The sequence below is a fragment of the Metopolophium dirhodum genome, chromosome 7 (genome assembly GCF_019925205.1).
Source record: "Metopolophium dirhodum isolate CAU chromosome 7, ASM1992520v1, whole genome shotgun sequence".
NCBI lineage: Eukaryota > Metazoa > Arthropoda > Insecta > Hemiptera > Aphididae > Metopolophium > Metopolophium dirhodum.
This window is the reverse complement of record NC_083566.1, coordinates 31,962,289-31,977,647: the sequence shown is the minus strand read 5'-3', so window position 1 is coordinate 31,977,647 and position 15,359 is coordinate 31,962,289. Positions and strand designations below refer to the sequence as shown.

The following is a 15,359-nucleotide window of genomic DNA, read 5'->3' as shown; positions in this document are numbered from 1 at the left end:
CAATGTTTCTATACTGATTCTATAAATTATAATGTATTACTAATTACTATATTATTATACGTCATTATACCTACTCATTATTCCGCAATACGAATAAATGCATGATAATTTGCTATACCTAGCAATTATGTATACATCAATAACACTGTGCAAACACCGTTTTATTCAAATTTTGTCATAACCAACTTGTTAACTACCCGTAAATCTTTAATTCATTAATATAAAGATGATATCATAATTTATTTTCGCTCGTTCGTGGCAAGCCAGTAGCGTCATTTGAGGGCAAGGTCGGTCGACGGCGACAAAACAACATAAACAGTACCTACAATATTTTTATGATTTAGAGGAAATAATAATATAACAATACACGTTTTTGTGCAATGTGTAGTTATACTCCGAGAGTGTACGGTGTAATCGCCCGTTGAAATGCCATCGGCGGCACTGCCGACCTCGGCTGCCCGCTCGCGCTCGTTACAACACTAAGCGGCTGCCGAAGATTAACGGCTTAATTGATCAATAAGCAATTTATGTTATACATATATACAGTTTTCCGACACGGCTATTGTACGAGTCATCCGCTCCGTGGCCAACGCGCACACCTATAATAATAATAATAATAATAATAATACGTATTATCGGTGTATGTTCATTGTGCGGACTATAATGCGTGTGTGATCGATACACGTGGTTTTCGCGCCGACCATTGTCGGTGAAAATAAGCCCCGCGCGTCCGATTGACAGCATTGCGGCGGTCTTGCGGATCTATAATATTGTTATACTTTACACCGTCGGACATATAATAATAAATATAGATACTAATATACTAATATACTTGAGGTGTCTCCGTTTGTCGGGGTCAGTTGGACGCACGATGATAACGTATACTAATAATAATAATATGTATATGTGTTGATAAGAAAATATTAATTATTTTCACCGCACACGAAATATATTATTTCGATCTCTATAGCACCATCCACAAACCATCCTTTACCGCAAACACGCGGATCCACTGATGTGCGTTCGAGAGCATATCTTTTTTAATCTAATAATGTATATGCCATCCCCGTGTGCTATATTATACTGTATAATACTGCTTGTATCAAAATTTAGTTCCGTTCCATTGAAGATATGATGGGGGAGCTGAGACAATATAATATAGCATCTTGTGTATACCTACTACATCAATAACATGAAATATTATACTATAATAAGACTTATACAGGTCAAACAAATTTTACAATATTCTGTTTGAGGAAATATTTTTGGGAACCAAACCAAATCAGAACCAAATTCATTTAATTCTATCCAACGAAATTTATCTATGATACGACTTTTTTTTGTTACCCGTTATCCTACCTGTGTATATGCCCATAATATGAATATTATAATTATGCGTGAAAAATTTTAAAAAAAACTTGCTGAAAGTAAACGCTGAAAGCTAGTTACCAATTAAAATTTTCTTTATGCGTTTTGCGGTTTTCGGCTATTAAAAAAATTCACACAACTAACGTTTTTTTTTTTTTGATACCACCGTATAATAGTGTATATATAGTCGGGTTTTATGTGTAAAACTGTAGAATGTATGTGACGCATATATAATAATATTATATAACACTTTGTGACGAGTATAAAACAAACAAACAAACATAACTAACAAATAGAACGGGCACGTTGTTCGGAGTACAGCTACCCACAGCTGCAGGCGCGTATACTGCTGCGACGAGCGTGCAGTTACGGTCTTAAAGGCCTTCGATCGATCGATCGTCGTCAGTCGTTGTGTCCTTCGTCGCCGTCAAGGAAAAAAGGGGAAAAAATGTCGCCAAACAGTCCTCCTATATACTGTCACCGTGATGTACGCAAAAACGAAGCGATTTTTTCCGCTACCGCCGTGGTCTTGTGCACGTTTGCACATTGTTATATTATTATTTATTATAGAATATTGCATAATATATTATAATGTGTAGAACACTCGTGAACGCTATATTACATATTATAGATATTATTGTTGTACACTTCGGTAGTGCAGTATAGATGTAGACTTACAATTGTACAGGTTTTGCACGTATACGACGTGCGCTACCTACTACCTGGTATCACGAATTAATTATAATATCGTTTGCAAAAACACGCGTGACCGGTCGGTGCCCGTTGCACGTTTATAATGCGACGTTTAACGATTTCCACGCGAAAATGACACATTCTTTTATATACTGCAAGTAGTAGTTGAATTAAAAACACGCGCGCTGTATACCATAGGCGGAAATCCATTCAAATTTGCGGGGGGGGGGTCCAACATTATTAACGTCGATGTGATCGGCGGGGCTAAGCCCCCTAAAGCCCCTCTCCCGCCCGATTTCCGCCAGTGATTTAATACGCGCGTCGTTATTCACGGGCTGCCGGGATGAAATTCGCAGCGGTTCCGCAAATACAATGTGCAGCAAAGTAATCGATGTATTATGCACTGCAATATTTATATGCGCCAAAAGGAATTAAAATGCGGTTTTTTAATAAAGACGACAGTCTTTTCTTCGCTTGTAGAAAAGTCTCTTCTCTTTTTTTAAAATTTTATTTCGCTCTACGCTCGGGTCCTTCGGTCGTCGCGCGCCGCTGCAGATCCGGGCGAGATACCGATCGAGATTCTCTCGTTTATTGCACGCGCGTCGTCGTATAAACTCATAAAGTTGTACGTTTTATTGTAATAATAATAATAATAATATGCTGCGTGCCTTGTTATCCGGACGGACGACGCCGTTACAGTAATAATATGCGTGATGTGCTCGACGCGCATTAATGACAAATTATTTCGGGAATGTCGAGCCGGAAGAAACAAAGACTCTTCTCTTGGTCCACTTAAATTAAATCCGTCCGAACGGTTCTTTTTTTTTGTAACCCCCGTGAAATTATGTGAAATTAAAATGAACTATATTATGCTTGTTTGTCATTTCTCACAGTCGTCCTACGAAAATCGAATGCACCGCGTCCACGTGCTTTCGTATTAATATAGTTGCTTTATAACAGATGTACAAAAATATTCGGTTGTGCTATAAAAATGTGAAATCGCAGTCTGCCCCATAGCGTTTGGTGTATTAATCACATCACCGCGTGTGTTTTATAATAACAAAATAATTTCGATCTCTTGGCGACATTAATAATTGTAATAGAACCGTAATTTGACTCCAACCTTGACCCTAATTATCGGTTGCTAGTAGAGAAAAAACGTGTTCACGCGAAAAACAACGTTTTTTTAACCCGTTGTTCCGCAACGGTTTAATTTCCAGTTTACGACCAACCGATAAAACCTCTATTATACAATAATTAATTATACACAGTATTCGTAATTTTAAACATAAGTTTATATTTCATCTTGTCAAGTGGCACTGCTGAAAGCCTTCCTATTTCTACCGTAAATGTTATTAATCTAATTAGATAGGTACTATACAGGTACTCAACTTATTATACCATAATATTGTATAGATTGTAAAATGTTTACTTAAAAAAAAAAAACGTTTAAATTAATTAATAATTTAATATATCGTAGTATTATATAGGAACTAAACAATGTTAAGAAAATATAATATATAAAATTATTAATTTATGCAATACATTAATGTGTAATTAATTACAAATATTTATTTTGTTTTTTAGGTTATGTGAAGTGGTTTCATAGAGCCTATAGGAGTTTTATCTGCACGGATACCGCATAACCTTACATCAAAGGTAAGAATTTTAAACATACTGTCCTTCTTTCGCGTAAAAAAGTTTAACGATTTCCCAATTCAATCATTTTCGAAATGCGAGCAATTATTAATATTGTAGATTATTGGCTATTGCGATTGTTTTTGCAAAATATTCGAATCGACGTTCGATTCATAATATCCGTGGTTCTTATTTAGGTAATGCGCATATATAATATACACGACCTTATGACCAGTTGTAACTACGTAAAGTCTGTCGAGCGATGACAGGTAAAAACGTAATAAAAAATACGAACAGTTCTTGTTGAGTATTATCTCTGAGTGTCCGATTGTATCGTAATAATGACTGATGATCATTGGCGGTTTCTATTGCACATTCCACTGCGTCGTTTATTTTCCTTGCAACATTCGCAGGGTCGTCGCGGTCGCGTTCGACTCTATAAATTCTTATATAAATATTATAAGTTATAACAATAACTAATTATAATAGGAGATTGTTATTATTAATTTGGGTTCGCTGTGTTTTTTTTTTCGTTTTTAACTGAACGTCGAACATAATTTTTTGGTCACTGCCTAACCATAATCTTATACCGTCATACCGATAACAGTAATAATAATAACGGCGTACTTATATAGTTCCTATTCCGTATTTGCAATTCGTTCAATGTAGACGCACTAAGAGTATTATGCATCAGGTCGCCCGTATAATATTGTATCATACCGAATTCTATACGATACCCTATATGCCTACTACATTTAATATGGCGCTCCAATTATTTTTTTACGTTCCATTCAGAGTTCCTAATCTAGTTTAGTATAATATAATATAGACATTTGTGGATATCATACACAACACAATAGCGTGATGTCTATTAATGTGTAATAATAGTAATACGATTTATAAAATATTATCATAAATCCTCCACGTATACATAATATACAATATTATAACAGTGTACACATAATATTATACGCTCGGCCGCCGTTTGTCGTATATTAATTCGTATTAGTTTGATATATTTATCGGTTTCGTAATAATACGACGGCGACGTCTCTCGCCAAGGTTAAATACAAAACCTCGATCTTGTGTAAATCATTCTTTCACCTCGCACGTGACGCGAGCGTATATGGTCGTCGTCGCGCAGTCGCCCGTAAAGATGACCGCGATTGCTCGTTCCCCCCTCCCCTCCCCCCGATAACCACTCCGCCAAGCGATTCGCGCGCGCCGCGTCCGTAAAGCGTATGCCGTCCGACGACGGAGTGATAATAATAATATAATAACGATTATTATTTTCGTTGTATGAAAACACACATTTTTTATTTTTATAATATTCAGCGGTGTTCCCACAAAGTTTTTTCGAAAGTATACCTACCGACCCGTCGAGTGTCGGCTGATACTAGAGACCGTGATGGATATTTTATATTTTACTGGTCTCAAGAGTGGAATGGCCAGAAATAAACTTACATTTTTTCTTAAACCCTGTACAAAATGTACATACGAATCGATGAATCTCTTTGAAATGAAGTCTTAAATATTTTATTGAGTCGTCAAAGTAGTATCTGGGTCCTCTCGAAGAAACCAGATAGGCTCTCCTATTATTTCTGCCGCAGCCGCGTAGAAATTCGAACTCTTCCACCAGTTCAGTCACCAGAAAGACCGACGGGGACAGTCGGATATTTTATGTCTTCCGAGTTAAATCTAGGTGTTTTTTTTTTTTAATAATTCGTACGTGTAACGTGTAAGTGTGTAACCAGCTAGAGCAAAATGAAATAATCGCTAATACGTAATAATGATAATAATATACGTAATAAATAACAAAATATACCGTCACCGTTTAATAATGTTGTCACGACGCTGTGAAAATTCGTGACATAAAATATATTCTAAATACCCAATAATAATAATTTAGCAGTAGTCTTAAGTATTTAGTGTATAGTCGTAATACGCGTGTGCAAGTGGATAGGATTGCATATTATTACTAATAATTTTAATGTAGAATGTATAAACACGTGTCCACTTCCTAAAAACAATAATTATTCTCGTTGGTTTCGAATCGATTGCGCTACGACCAGAACGGCGTGAAATACGCGGGATACGCACAAAATTAAACGCAGACTAATGCCGGTCGCGCGCGGTCGTCGTTATTTCCGTGACAATGAACAGCCCGACGATGGCCAGGTGGCAGGTGCGGCGGAATATTCCGCATAGATACCGTTGTGGTTCAGACATTTCAGTGGTAGTAGTACTCAGTGGCGTGATCGGAGTTTATTTTGTTGCGGTGGACAGTGGCGTACTAGTACCTACAATTGATTGGGGGGAGGGGGGTATAGCACGAATCGGGTGATCTTAGCTGACCAAAAAAAAAAAAAAAGGATATATCGTATAGTCGTATATTATGTAGGTACTTAAAACGTATAAAATTGTAATTAAAAAATGTTTCACTTTGCGTATACCATCCTTATTGCGTCCAATGCCATCCTTGATCACAGCACTACGACGTTATGTCTTTGTAAGTTTATGAGTTTATGACCAGTATAAGTAATAACCATGCACATTAATCGATGCAATTCATAATTAATACTACATATTATCATATATTCATATCCACCGACCACCAGACTCTGTATTCTATTTTATAATTAATAGCTGTTTGTCGACAATAATATGATGTTTATGTATCATTCACAATAATCGTTGTGTAGCGTTTTCAATGTGTAGTGTATGTATATGGTGTTCGGTGCCTTGGTATTTAAGTATTTTTGAAAGCGACAAGCGACGTCGCTGACTAGTTTTCCGTCGCCGATTTGTGATACTAATAACGCCATATTATTTTTATATACCGCATGCTTAGGTATATGCAGACATATAATAATAATAATAATAATAAGTAATAATAACGATCGCGGCCGACGAACGGAAGAAGAATATACGCCGCGCGACCGTGTAAAAGTTGTTTTCTACCCATTCCGCGAAAGTGAAACTGTATAATATTATTATTGTAACAGTATAGGTACCACGACGACCGACCGGATCGACCCGCGCGCGAATATACGCAGTTCGTCCGGATAATAAAATATTCTCGAAACGAAACTATAGGATTTATTCCGTGCACATAATTTTTGGACGACAAGTCATGGTATATGCATAATATATACCCAGGTTTTACGAGTACAGTGTTGTTGGCGAGATGACATTACAAACGATGTCGTTGAATGCGTTTGCGGTGTGGTCGTCGTCGATTATCATCGAAGTCGTGTCATTCCGGTTCCATCAAGACGCGCCATCGCCATGCATATTATTAATAATATATCGTCAGTTATCACTTACCCCAGATAATATATATTTAAAATTTTTTATTTAATAAATTTATTGTGTCAGCATCTTAATGTTTTTACAATGTTATAATAATATGACGTATTATTATACTTTTATAATTTCGAGATAGTCATTATTAACGCTAAATATTATGATACATTTTGAATATTAAAAGAGATCAATTTGCTTTTAAATTGTCTGGTTGATATTTCTGGTATTTTAAGGTAGCCGTGGTTTAGCATAGGTATTTGGATGTTTTTTTGCCCTAGATAATAATATTTTGAATGCATGCTACATAATTACTTATACTGTGACACATCAGTACCTACATTATCGTACTTAATATCCTTTTACAATTAACTATACTGCCCTCAAACTAGCAAGTCCAGTAACTACCAAGTTGCCGAAGATTAATCAGAATGCAGTACTTATATTTACTGCATCCTATTCTATTTATTATTTAAGTAAAAGCAGAAAAACTATAATTTACCTGAAAATATAAAAATAAAAAAGTTGATTTTTTCTATTATAGTAAATTGGTAATATTATTTTCACATAAAAATAAACATGGTATAATATTGAACTTCCTACTTTTTCTATTAGAATATTATGTACTTACATACACTTTTCATAATATATAGGTATTATAACGATACTACAGTACCGCGGTTTAAAGTAGCATTTTCCATAATATATAAAAATTCAGTAAAAAATTAAATATTATATTTTTTTTTTGGTAAAAAAAATTTTATTGATGAATAAACAATTTTTGTTAGAAATTTACTGGTTTTTTAACATTAAAATATTCATAAACTATAGATTTTATTATCAGATATATATCAAAAGAGGTCAAATGGCAATTTCTAGAAAATTTACTTGGAAGAACATACTTCATACTAAAAAAGTAAAAAACTATAATATTAAAATGTTGTTCGACAAATCTGAGGACGGCCATAAAATATTATTCGACGCATATCGTAATTAATTTTCATTTTTTCCCGTTGATATTTTGAGAAATCGTGTTTGAATCACACTTTAATACAGAGTACTGAGTGTACCTATAAACCAAATTATGGTTATGTCAAATTTCGATATTTTTTAAGTATGTCCTCGGAAACATTCGTGTGAACACCGCTAAGTGAGACAGAGTTTTTTTCAAGTGGCGACTCGCGACTGTCGAACGATTTGTGTCGTCATTCTAACTAAAAATTCGACATTAATTTAACGTCTCTATAGTCTATATATTGTCGTAGTGGTTTGGACTATTGTTTGCGATTCAGTTTCAATTAAATGTGTAACTTATCAGAGGTACAGTGGCACAGTGCACAATTCACCGCATTTACAAAGACATTGACTGCATTGTACGATTACGTCAATAACGACAGTTCGATTATTATTGTTTCTTCGTGAATATCAAAGTCTAAATATATGAAATAATATGTACAATTTATTATTAGTTGACGATTTGCTTATTTTTTCCTTACTCGTTAGTCTGATTCCAAGCCAAATTAAACAAATAAATTGTATACCAACCATTTGAATTTGTTTTACGCAGTTATTTACTAATATCTTTTTATGTTTAATATTAAATATTTTATAAACGTGAGTCGATGACATTTTTGAATAATTCATAGAAATGTACAAGGAAAAATTAGTACAATTTTACTGCAGTGTTCTCAAGTTTGTTTCCATTTGTGTATTCTAGTTTATTATACAGTATATCTTTCAGTTATCAGGATCAGGTATCAATTACTAAAATCCTGTTGCATTATATAAAATAATGGTCAAAATACAATTACCATCCTGCATTAGTTGTATCTCTGAGACAAAAAACCGTTATTGGCGTAGACACTCGGACACCCATCATAAATTTCAACCCGTTGACCATATTTTTCGATAAAAGCTAAGAAACTATTTTCGGGTCACGACTTGTTTAGCATAATGTTTACCTTGTTGAATATAATATATAAATACATATATGCATTATTTTAAACGGTACATAATCAGTAATTGAACAATTTATATACGCAAGCAAAATTCAAATTTAACCGCGTATAAAACAGAACGCCGTTATATATAATATATATATATATTATATATTGTATTTTGTTAAAGAAATAATACGATAAAGGTTGACGGCGAGCACATGGGACTCGAGAAAAGATTCACAACTCGATGGAACTTGTGAACTTTGCTATGAAAAGCAGCATAACAAGAATTAGTATCGTATAAAATATAAAAGTGACGTGGAAAAGTTGTTCGTGGTTATAACAATAATTCCAATTCAAGAACGAAGAAACGAATTTTGCACATGATGAATAAACACACAAAGGAAATGTATTATTTAATTTTACGATATTCGCGTCCATTACTCGTTTGACCGTCTTTAACACTATTTTAAAATATGAGGTTCGGTTAAATTTATCGATTGAGTTGCATTTATACTGTGATGCACGAGGTACAATTTTTGTACATATATAATATTATATCAACATCGAATCTCGTCTGTTATAATAATATTAATATTTACTTCGTTTTAAAATTAATTTAAATAGTTTATTTTATTTATTTTCTTCTGACGAACGTTATCCAGAATCGTAAAGTATATATTATTATATTGACAGAATACATTCCGCCTAACGACGAACATCCATAATAATATCATTACTGCGTATACCTTATAAGCTATAATAAGTACACACTCACAGTCTATTAAAATGTTCCAACATTCATATAATAATAATAATAATATGGTGTCGCCCTGTATATTATACGGATCATAATGAAATCAGCAAATAAAATTATTCCATTAAGGCAATAAAGCATGTCAATCTATATCGCAATATAATATATTATAGTCTACACCACTACACGCCAGGCGTACCCAACCCGCGGCTCTCGGAAGTATTACAACCAGCCCGTGACCATTTTATATAGTTAAAAATTTCCATATAGGTTTGAATATAAATAAAAAAAATTATAATCTAAAAAAAAAATGTTATTTCAATAGTTGAAGAATTTTAATAATTAAAATTAAATTAAATATTTTTTTGCAAACAAAAAATGCGAACCTGCAGTTTTGAAGAATGAAGAAAACTAACTAGCGACTATAGCGTGGAAATATGCAGTACTATACACACACGATAATATAGTCATAAATTCTATTAGTGATCAAAGATAATATTAAATGATATAATAGGTTCCTATATCGTAAATCTATATATAGTATATTTTATAAAAATGAACCATTATATAATACGGCCCACAGTATAAAATTTAACCGACCTCAGAAAATGTACATATCACTAAATATCAGCTTCTGCCATCATTCCACAGAATTATTAATTTCGAATGTGGCCCGCAAGTTAAAAAAGGTCGGACACGCCTGGTTTACATCGTCGTGTCCGATAATGAACGCTAAGCATTTTCCGCCGTCGTCGGTTCACACCATATATATTGGCATAATATTATAATCCATAAGCGCTACATCCCAAAGGACAAAGGCCATACAAAGTTTTCGTGAAAAAAAAACTGTATACTTATTACACTTACTTGCTCCAACGCTGGTCTTGGAATTGATCGGTTTCAAAGCCCCAGCACCGAATATACCTACGTTTTTTTAAAAAATGTTTTTTCGACTAACGATTGAAAATGGCCAAGAACAACAAACGCCGCACGTTTATTATTATTATTATTTTATTACGCTCTATTAAAATGTAATAAAATCGAAACGCGGGGTTGACGTGGGCGATCGATGATGTGCGTGTGCGTGTGGCGAGAGGGGGGAATATTCTCGTATTCGCGACGGCGTCAAGAAGAATAATGCCTCGGTGAGAGGGGAAAACTGCGTTTTTCTCGCTAAGCATCCGATTACGATTTCCATCCCGACACCCTACTGCTACAGTAACATTTGTTACACCCTATATATATAAATTAAACTATAGAATTGACCAACATAAAATATACACAAACACAAATGACAGTTTTTGATTCCGTCCAAATTATTATATGTATTGATGCATTGTTAAAATTTAAAATGATACGCGGTAGTAATGTCAGTTCGACATCCGCCATCAACACGAACCAACTCAAAAGTGTAGTTATTAACAGTAATTTTCCAATAAACAGTTGAGGACTAATTAAATTAATATAATAATAAATTTAGAGTTGTAAGACTAATGTGTCTTCATATTGATAAAAAACTTTTTCAAAAGTGCCCGCAAACCCCCATGCTACGGTAAACTTATCCATAGATATAAAAATACTTGCCTGGATAACTACTAATATCGTTGCTATAGGTCACCCACGACTCCTGACAACGTTACAAGTGCTATAATACGTCAATAGTTGTACTAAAGATCGTTTATATATATTTTATACAACATAAACCTACGAACACACGTATATGTACCACCTGAACACACATTGACCGCGTGTGTACTCATCCCGTATTGGCGTGTTATAAACACATACGGTTATTATTATTAATATTAATATTGATATGAATAATAATAATATTTACTGGGCGAGGCACTGCGTTTTCCCGTTTTCGCGTAAATATGACAACTGTCGCATCTTTGTTTATTTTATTCCAATATATTATACAATTTAATAATTTCAATATTTGAAGGTACGATCAAACAGGTCGATAAATATTTTATAAAATACGCCGACTCGTAATACGTAAAGAAGCATTGTGCTCGATTTTTTTTTTAAATTATTAATGTATAATATTATACATCATATTATACTTGTTTCGTGTATTTTTAGATATTATATACGTTGTATGTGTATATAGGTTTGGGTTTATAATATCTTGGCCGGCGTATAATATAGTGTATAATATAATGATATTACGTTATATAGTAATAACAATAATAATCATAATATTACAGTCGCCGTAATGCGTTTTGTGCGATCGTATAAACGGCGCGGCGGCCGAGTCGTTACGGTCGGTGTTCCCCTCTCGTCGCGCCCACCGTACGTTCACTCTTTACACGTGGCAGCAGCAGCGGCAGTGGTTTCTATATCACCCGGCAATAGGCCGCCAACGCCGCCGCCGCCGAACACTACCACCACCACCACCTACTCGTCCGTTTCAACCACCTCCTCCATTACATCCTCCTCCACCTGTACCTCCTCGGCGTCGTACCGGTGGTAGAGGGACGAATGTCGAATGCCGTCGCCGCCGCCGCTCGTCGGGCTTTTGTGTATTTTTTTCACTCCTCTCGTAAAGAAACACTTTCTCCGAATTATGCGCCGCGTACTGCACCGGTCGTTACGACGCTGTGGCGGGGTGGAGGGCGTTGCTTTCACCCGAAAAACCCACTGCACACGACCAGCCGCCGTGCCGTTCTCTTTGGCGCGAGCGGCACTCGCGTCTACTCTGCTACGCTCCCCACCGCCCGACCGACGACGTCGTTCTCATTTTTATCGTACTCTCCTTACGACTTTTCGTTAACGGGCGAATAAATTACAAACTCCGTACCTGCGTCGTCGTGGAGAAAAAATAAAGTTTCCCATTATAATTACACCGTCGGCGCGCGTACATATATACGCGAAAAATATGTGAACGATTTCCGCTCAGAAATATTATCGCGAGTTGCGTTTTTTTTTTCTCATACCGCGTAGGGATTTCTCTTTCTTTTTCACGCAATATCGTTTCGGCTCGTCCGAAAACGACACGCGGATTCGCGCCGGGACGATGGCGTGCAACGATTTTCCACCGTTTTCGGCGCGCGTGTAGTGGTGCACGGCGGTCAACGGTGATCTTGTTCGATTTTTTTTCGCGACGAGACGCGTCCGTCTTTCCGGTCAAACGGTGCACCCGATAAAACGCGGGCGCACGCACGCATACCACCGATGCGGCTTGGCGGTGTCGCGGTCCAGCGAACAACAGCTGTACCGCCGTTAGAGTATTGTATCGATATGACGTTCGGTCGCACGCACGCATACAACCGAGCTGGATTCTCGTCCCGTAGAGGTACATACAATAATAATTGTGTCTACACGATCATTCCCAGTGGCGCAACTACTATACAGTGGTTGCACCTTCGTGTATAAACTACCCCGCAGGACCCCGTGTTCAATATTTTTGTAATTTCAAATAGTTTAAACAAAATATTATATCGTTTTACTTTTTATAAGAATTTATCATCAGTTTATTACCATAATGTTTAGTATTATTGAAAAAATAACAAAATTAATAGTCTCACCATTTGTCCAGGATCGGATTCATCAACACTTCAAGTACCTCATGCTCGTTTGAACATGAAGGTACTCTAAAATTTCAAATTTAATGTTAGGTAATTTTGAAAATCAAATATACTACCCTATTTTAGCTGTAATTACTATCTAAGTTTTATTTTATTTTTTATTATTTTGAGTACTTATATGAATGAAATATTAAATTTAGATCAACTTGTTTTTGGTGATTATAATATTAACAACACTTCTATTTTATATTCCATCTGCCCTCCACCATACATCAACAGATTCGTGAAGTCAACTGATATTATTTGAATACCGCCCGAATCGGGTTCTTAAATTCGTTCGAATATGGCCAGATTGTTCATCGTATTCTGTGCGGATAATGGACGTCAAGCTCTTAGCTCTTAGCTCTCCCACTTAGCTGAATTTTGATATGTGCCTTTATAACATCATTATAAACAACGTGTGAAAAGTTGACCTCGATATCATGTGCGCTTTGAAGGTTATTCGAGTTCAAAGGTCGCGAAAATTGCCTTTTTTTAATACCTCGGTTTTTAATGGCTGTACAATACAATGTTTTAGACAAAATGTATAGAGAAGGTAATTATTTATCTACAAATAGGTAATTAATTATCTACAAATAAGGTCTTATGACATTTTCGCGTAAAAGTTATATTTTTTGCGCTGTATATGGCCTACAAAGTATAAACTTTTTAAGAAATATGATATTTTCACTAAAAACAAGTAGCCCTTGCGTTTGTATCACGCTTTATACTAGTTGTAACGGAAAAAGTTTCAAACAAAAATTGTAGAGGAGAAAATTGTCTACCAGATGGTGATATTATAATGTATATGCAATCAAACTTAATGGAATCCGTTAAAATTTAAGATGATAACAATACGGTGTGGTGAAGGCTATAATAACTAAATATTATTATATTGCGTATAATATGCCGTACACATTTTTTCGTCACGGCCAAGTTTCACTTTCGCCGAGCAGTTTTTCGCGAAAAATAAATCAGAAATGAGCTGCATACGCTGTAGTTCCATACATATAATATTATATTCAAACGCGATTTAAAACAATATTGTTTCGCGCGTTACCACGACACGACTTTTCTCCCTCGAACGCAGACGGTTATTCTTTTTTCCTCTCCTATCGTTTTGAAAATCGATACGTGTGGTGAACATATATATATATTATAAATTATAATATATGCGTGTATAGGTGAATGCTGCAGGTACTGCACAGTGCACTGCCCATATTATAATATTATAATGTACGTACTACGTATATACAAAGTGTGATAATAATATTGATACAGTTGTTGTTGTGAACCATGTTATCGGATATCGAACGACTATATTATAATATATAATTATACTATATGGAATAATAACTTAATACCGTAACATTATTATTAGTTATTATTAGAATAATACGACGAATAATTATGTCGTTCATCGTAGTTATAACACTCTCGAAATGTATTCAGTATAATATAATATTAATTCTTGTATTGTACCTATATATTTCATGCGACTGAAATATATCAGGTCATTGCAATTTTACTATATATTATATTGTTCTCATGAGTTACTAAAATGTATTCGCCAATCGTGTCACTAGCCACTGTAAGTATACCAAAAACTAATCCTTGTCCCTATATATAATAATATTATCCGGCGAATATTTATGAGTTGACGACGAAATTAATAAAATTGTATGTTGTTTTGCTACACGTAACGTTACAATAGTATAAGTTATTATCTACCCCTATAAGAAAATATGTCAACAATATAGTTTTCCCGCAATCATTTACGAATCTCCGTGATTACGATTTGAGTTTTTAAAACAGGAGTCTTTTTATTTTTATAATTATGTTCGTATCCTGTTCATTTTTTTTACAAAACGCAATTTATTCGACGTTTTTTATTTGAAATGCCGACCTTTGTATTTACCGTTTCCAAGAAATACATTAAGTATATAAAAGTACAAAAAGACTTAACGCGACGTTTAATATTTATTATTATTTACTTTGATGACAATTTTTTGTGTGAATCATGAATTATAGTTCACATCCATACAACGGAAACCCTCGAGCCGAACAAACTACAGTCTGCAGTTATAAGTA

At 34.9% G+C, this 15,359-nt stretch overlaps 1 protein-coding gene across 2 annotated transcripts in view; it reads left to right on the top strand.

Annotated features, from left to right (window-relative positions):
• LOC132949281 (serine/arginine repetitive matrix protein 2) overlaps positions 1-15,359 on the top strand; it is a 145,146-nt gene that overhangs the window by 37,537 nt on the left and 92,250 nt on the right. For both annotated transcript variants that reach the window (XM_061020087.1, XM_061020085.1), the window contains exon 3: positions 3,649-3,720. The gene's annotated coding sequence lies outside the window, so the exon portion shown is untranslated. The remainder of the gene's footprint in view (positions 1-3,648; positions 3,721-15,359) is intronic.